General features: G+C 39.4%; 1 protein-coding gene across 2 annotated transcripts in view; it reads left to right on the top strand.

The window, feature by feature from the left end:
- Positions 1 to 6,343, top strand: part of LOC107671497 (zinc finger protein 2 homolog) — a 26,582-nt gene that overhangs the window by 6,513 nt on the left and 13,726 nt on the right. The window lies entirely within an intron of this gene.

Here is a 6,343-nt window from a genome sequence, read left to right as displayed (position 1 = left end):
TGCACTCACAATATCAACAAAACGTTGTGCTTTTATAAAATAAAGAAATCAAACATGATGCGCTTTCTGCCGTCTCGTCTTGAACAGGAGCGCTTCACAAAAATGAACCGAAACTCAGCGAATACATGCCTCACAGACATGATAAATATATCTATAGAAAGCTTTAAATTACTACTTAACGAAATCAAAAACAAAAACTCTTTCATTATAATCATAATCCGTAAAAATGCACTTCTCTCTAAAGGCGCGTCTAATGAGGAGATGGCGAGTCAGAATCGACAACTTCATCCTTGCGACACCGACTCAGAAAACACTAGTTTATTTCATAATTAATTCAAATATCTCCTTATTGTTTCCCCCTGACACATTCATGGTAATTACTTTTTGCCGGTGCTTTGCGGCAAGCCTAAGCCTATTGTGTGCATTTGAACGCAGAACTGTTCAGCTGAGCTGACGGCACGCACCATACATGCTGCTGTTGGACATTAAACACCGTAGAGACATTAAACACGCTCTTGATCGCGGTAGCACGGTCTCGTGTTGTTTCCACAAGCGCTGCAATTTTTTTTATTTTTTCATCACTAATTGATGGCTGTCTAAAATATAAAAATAGGAGAAGCCTAAAACAAGCCCGATGCCCGGCCCGCGTCTGAACTATGATGTGAAAATTGTCATAATTGTCACAAAACATCTCTGGAGAGAACCTCGTTTCAATTAATGTAATCGATTAGATATCATAATATTTAGGCTATATAAATCTGGTTGGTTTGTATTGGTAACATAATATGTAAATGATATGCGTGCTGCCCGTGAGACTTGCACTTGGACCATAGTGCGGCCCAGTGGAAAAAAAAGGTTGAGAACCACTGCTCTAGACCAACACAAAAGAACGCATTTTTAAACATTGCTATATTTTGGGCTAATTTAACTAACATAAACAATATTTGTAATTTTTTTATTTTGGAGTTGTAATATTTAGTTTTATAGTTTAATATATAGAATAAAAAGTGTTTTTACGCTCTTTAATTTGTACTGAGATAATTCGGCAGTAGTGGCATATGAATCAATGATATTTTCCTCTTTAATATTTGCAGCACGAAATAAAAATGAATATCTGAATGCATGCTTGAAAAAAAATCTGAACAATTTAATACAAACGAATGTCTCATGAAATCGATCAATCAGAGTTTCAAAAAACGTGGCACTAATGCCGCTGTAGGCTATTTGTACTGAATGCAAACACAATTTTGGCACAGCGGCCAAAAAAACAAACAAACAACAACAAAAAAAGTAAAAAATAAAAATAATAATAAAAAATAGTGAGGGGATATTTGAATTATTTGTTAATAAACTAGTATGTTTTGAGTCAGTGTCACAAAGATGAAGCTGCTGATCCTGACTCGACATCTCCTTAACTGGACGCGCATTTAGAGAGAAATTACTTAATGAAAGAGTTTTTGTTTTCGATTATAATTATTTCGTTTTAAAGTAGTAATTTAAAGCATTTTATAGATATGTTTATCATGTATATGAGGCAAGTATTCGCTGAGTTTCGGTCCATTTTTGTGAAAAAAAAAAAAAAGTCAGACGCAGACGTCACGTTATAAGTCAGACGCAGATGTCACGTCCATTGAGAGGAATGAATGAAGGGCAAGTAAATTGTGCATTGGCTGACACACTGCACTGAGCCGTGTGAGCAGCATGTTATGATACGTGTTAGCGAATTTTTAAAAAACAAACTTCACTGCTACACGTGAATCACGTGTGACGTATGGCTCGACACTTCACTGCCACACGTGATTTACGTGACATCTGCGTGACTTCTACGTCACGTCTACGCCTCGTCTGCGTCTTAAAATGAATGGATTAAATGGCAAAAAAAAAAATATTAAGACGTCAGTGAGACGTTCAGTGAGACGAGTGCATGTTGCAACGTCATATTAAAGAATCCGTCCGAACGCCATACAAGGCATCAGTTTACTGTCAGGGATTTGACGTTTCGCGCCGCATCCAGTGTAGACAGTCACTGATTAAAATGGGTTCTATAGTATTTTGTCGCAGATTTATTAGATTTAATTTATAGTGAAAACTATGCAGTGTTATTTTACGTTTGATTATTCAATTTCTGTGCCTGAATACTGTTAGACTTACCTGAAAAATATAAAGCACTGCTTATTTCATTTGTATCTTTGTTCTGTTATCTATGCTTGTAATTTGTTTATTTCCTATGCTGATTTACTCGCCTACAAAATCACCCCAATCAATGATTTTTTTTTTCCAAATAGAGCTATTGAAGTCATCTGGGTTTTTTTTTTCATATCACAATATATATCGCAGAAAAAAAAATATCGCAATGTGAGTTTTTTTCCAATATTGTGCAGCCCCACTTTCAGTGCTATCAGGCTAAAGTTAACATTTTCCAAGATCTCCTACTGCACCTTTAAATAAACAAATATGTTATTTTAATACAACCCAGCTGAAGCACTCAAAATGTATATTTGCTCTTTGCAACTTCATTTACTTTCACAATAAGATTCTGATTAATATCAGAATAGTCTGTGTATGTACTGTATGTCTATTATGAAGAACATCAGAAAGGCAGTCGTGGCCTAATGGTTAGAGAGTCGGACTTGTAACCATAGACTGTATAAAAACATGGACGTAGTGTCCGTGACGTCACCCGTAGATTTCCGAAGAGTGTTTTTGAAGCTCAAAAGTGGGCGGAGGCAGCGAACATGGGGAGTCTATGGGATTGACTCCCTTTTGCAGCCAGCCTCTAGCGGCCAGTTGATGAATTACAGTTTAAGTCACTTCCTTGTTGGCTTCACCAGAGCGAGGGGGAGGTTGCCGCTTGCTTGTAACCCAAAGGTTGTGGGTTTGAGTCCTCTGTACTGCAGGGATTGTAGGTGGGGGGAGTGAATTCCACTGAATTCCAGTGAATTCCACTTCCACCCTCGATACCACGACTGAGGTGAGACCCTTTAGTAAGGCTTTAGTAAGGCACACCCACTGTCTGTGTGTGTGTGTTCACTACTCACTGCTGTGTGTGTGCACTTGGATTGAATAAATGCAGAACACTCTTTTCGAGTATGGGGCGCCATACTTGGGTATACGTCACTTTCACTAAATGACATCAGGGTGTCTGTGGACCCTTAAAAATGTCCTAATGTAAAAATAAGACATTAAATAAAATTGGCATTAAAATGTCTTAAATGTATGTTATAGGAGTAAATCAAAACTTTGATTAACTTTTTTGATCCACTTCAAATGTTGACTACTGTATATCATGCTCCAAACAAACTCTTATCTGATGGCATATTTGACATTTTCTAACTGCCATAATCCATCTTTCTATATTTTGCTTAATTTGTTAATTTGTAATTTTTTTTCTTTCACCGTTGGAGCCATTGGTAATGCAAAAATGATCTTCTTTATACCTCTATAGAAGTTTACCCTGCTTCTTTAAAACCAGAAATGTGAAAAGGGTCTGTTGTTCATCCCTGTGTCTCTGTTGAACAGGTTGATTTTGTTTGTTTGCATAGAAGCTGATTAGGCATGGGCCGGTATGAGATTTTGACGGTATGATAACCTTAAGCAAAAATATCACGGTTTCACGGAATCACGGTATTGTCGTTACAGCTCTAAAATTTGTTATTTTTAAATGACTGGGTAAAAAAAAAAAAAACTTTTTTTCAGGTGAACACAATATATTTTGTTTTTGAGCAACATACAGAATATTAGGAACAGTAGAATTTGTTTATTTTTTCTTTGATTTGTTTCCTAAAAAGAAGAAAAATAAAGACTGACATCTTGATTAAAAGAAAATACCACGTAAACTTTTCTGAAGACAGTCAATTCCCCTCAGAAACATTCATATAAACCCCCAAATCAATATTGAGGATTTTCTTCCAATAGTTCGTGCAACAGTGAGTGAGTGATCTGCCTGCTACAGTATTTTTCTCTGCGTGTCCGTCTTCAACGTCTCTGGCCTGTGTTAACGGGCGTTTACAGACTTCATATTTTCACACAAATGACATTTTGGAAAATGATTGCATTGCAACGCAGTTTGTGCAAGTCCAGAACAGAGACGAGTTGCTTGCAATAAGACAAAAAACGGCCGGTTACCGATCGCATAAGTTCCAGGGGAAGCTCCTTCAGTCGTCATACACGTGACTGACCGCTCGCTCGCACCAACAGGAGGAGGAGGGTCGTGTTACTCTCTACACTGCACTCAACCCATAGACTGACTCAACCTGAGGGATTCCTACAGTCAGTCTTTGAGGAGACATGGTGCATCATGAACAGTGAGTGATCTGCCTGCTACAGTATTTTTCTCTGCGTGTCCGTCTTCAACGTCTCTGGCCTGTGTTAACGGGCGTTTACAGACTTCATATTTTCACACAAATGACATTTTGGAAAATGATTGCATTGCAACGCAGTTTGTGCAAGTCCAGAACAGAGACGAGTTGCTTGCAATAAGACAAAAAACGGCCGGTTACCGATCGCATAAGTTCCAGGGGAAGCTCCTTCAGTCGTCATACACGTGACTGACCGCTCGCTCGCACCAACAGGAGGAGGAGGGTCGTGTTACTCTCTACACTGCACTCAACCCATAGACTGACTCAACCTGAGGGATTCCTACAGTCAGTCTTTGAGGAGACATGAAAAACAACGCATACCGCAGGAACGGTATAACGGAAAATATTAGCGGTTTTGAAACCGTGACATTTTCAAATCGCAATATACCTTGAAACCGGTAATCGGCCCATGCCTAAAGCTGATGGAAGTGATGTGCAGGTCCTAATTATTTTTAACATTTTGTCAATGTGAAGGATTTCAAAACCGATTCAAGATGGCACCCGAAAAAAAAGAGCTTCGGCACTACATTGCATTGCTTGTTTTGATACAAATGCTCTTGATTTTCTTACTGGAAGTTGTTTCTACAATATGCAAACACTTTTGGACATTGGTTCTTCTGTTGCTCATCAGAAACCAGACTTTGAGTTCCTCAACACCAATGTTTTGTTTACAAACATAGCATCAGAGCTCTTAACTAGATTGTCCAGCTGCAAATTCAGAAGCGCAAAAGGAGAGCCATCCTCCTCATCATGTCAGTACCTCCGGCCCTAGACTGGGACATGTTCCGGACATGTTTCCGTTATATTCTCTAGTAAATCTATCAGAGCAGCCAAGCATCAGCATGTAGACAATGTGAAGACAAATCTGCCAACACTAGAAGCTTGTAGCAGGGAATCAGCAACATGACTGTGATCTTTGCGGTGAACACTGCTGTATCTCCTCTGGACAACCTTGAGACCACTTTTGCTTGCTTTGAGAGCAAAGTTGCCCTCAACAGAGCTCAAAACAACACCACCCTCATGGAGAAAGCTTTTGCAGGCAAAAGTTAGTTCATTCTCTGTCTTTCTAACTGATGTAACCTGAAACAGGTGAATATCCGCAAAGCCACGGGTCCAAAATGCATTCTTGGAAACCTCTCTCTTTCCTAGTCTGCAGTTCCCACATGCTTTGAATGTCCACTGAATCAATCTAAAATCATATACTTAAATGACTGGTGTCCTGTGACTCTGAAAAATGCTTTGAAAGGCTTATTAGAGATCACATCTGCTCTGGCTGCTTCCCTAGACCCACTACAGTTTGCCTACAGGGGCAACCACTCCATTTATGATGCCATAGATTTCACATCGGCACATTGTTGGCGCTTCCCTCTCTCTCCAGGACATCTACAAAATATGTTTTGTGAGGAAAGCTTGGAGGATTATCAATTATTCCAACCATCCAAGCCAGGGATCCCAACCCTGCTCCTGGAGAGCTTCTGTCATGCAGAGTTCAGCTCTAAACCAAATCAAACACACCAGCTGAACCTAATTTAATAATAATAATAATATAATTCAGGTGTAGTGATTGGTACTCACATCATCGAAGCATGCCACTAAAAGGTGTGGTTATCAGAGTACATCAGATGACCACTACCCCTGTCTTAGTTCAGGGCACCAGTCAAGGACTTTTACCTTGTCAGTAAGAGAACACTCCCACAACAGGGGCTGTTAAATCATTTTTGGAATTAATGTAAAATGGAGGGAATTGGTCAACTGATTTGTCTGAAAGATTGATGAGATATTGTTAACTTGTAGAGCTTCTTACTGTATTGGGGCAGTCGTGGCCTAATGGTTAGAGAGTCGGATTTATAACCCAAAGTTTGTGGGTTCGAGTCTCAGGTCTGGCAGGAATTGGGGGGAGTGAATATACAGCGCTCTCTTCCACCCTTGGCAGGAATTGGGGGGAGTGAATATACCGCGCTCTCTTCCACCCTCAATACCATGAC

Source organism: Sinocyclocheilus anshuiensis, unplaced genomic scaffold (assembly GCF_001515605.1).
Source record: "Sinocyclocheilus anshuiensis isolate Anshui unplaced genomic scaffold, SAMN03320099.WGS_v1.1 scaffold4087, whole genome shotgun sequence".
NCBI lineage: Eukaryota > Metazoa > Chordata > Actinopteri > Cypriniformes > Cyprinidae > Sinocyclocheilus > Sinocyclocheilus anshuiensis.
The sequence above is the reverse complement of the archived record's forward strand: the minus strand, read 5'-3'. Positions and strand labels throughout refer to the sequence as shown.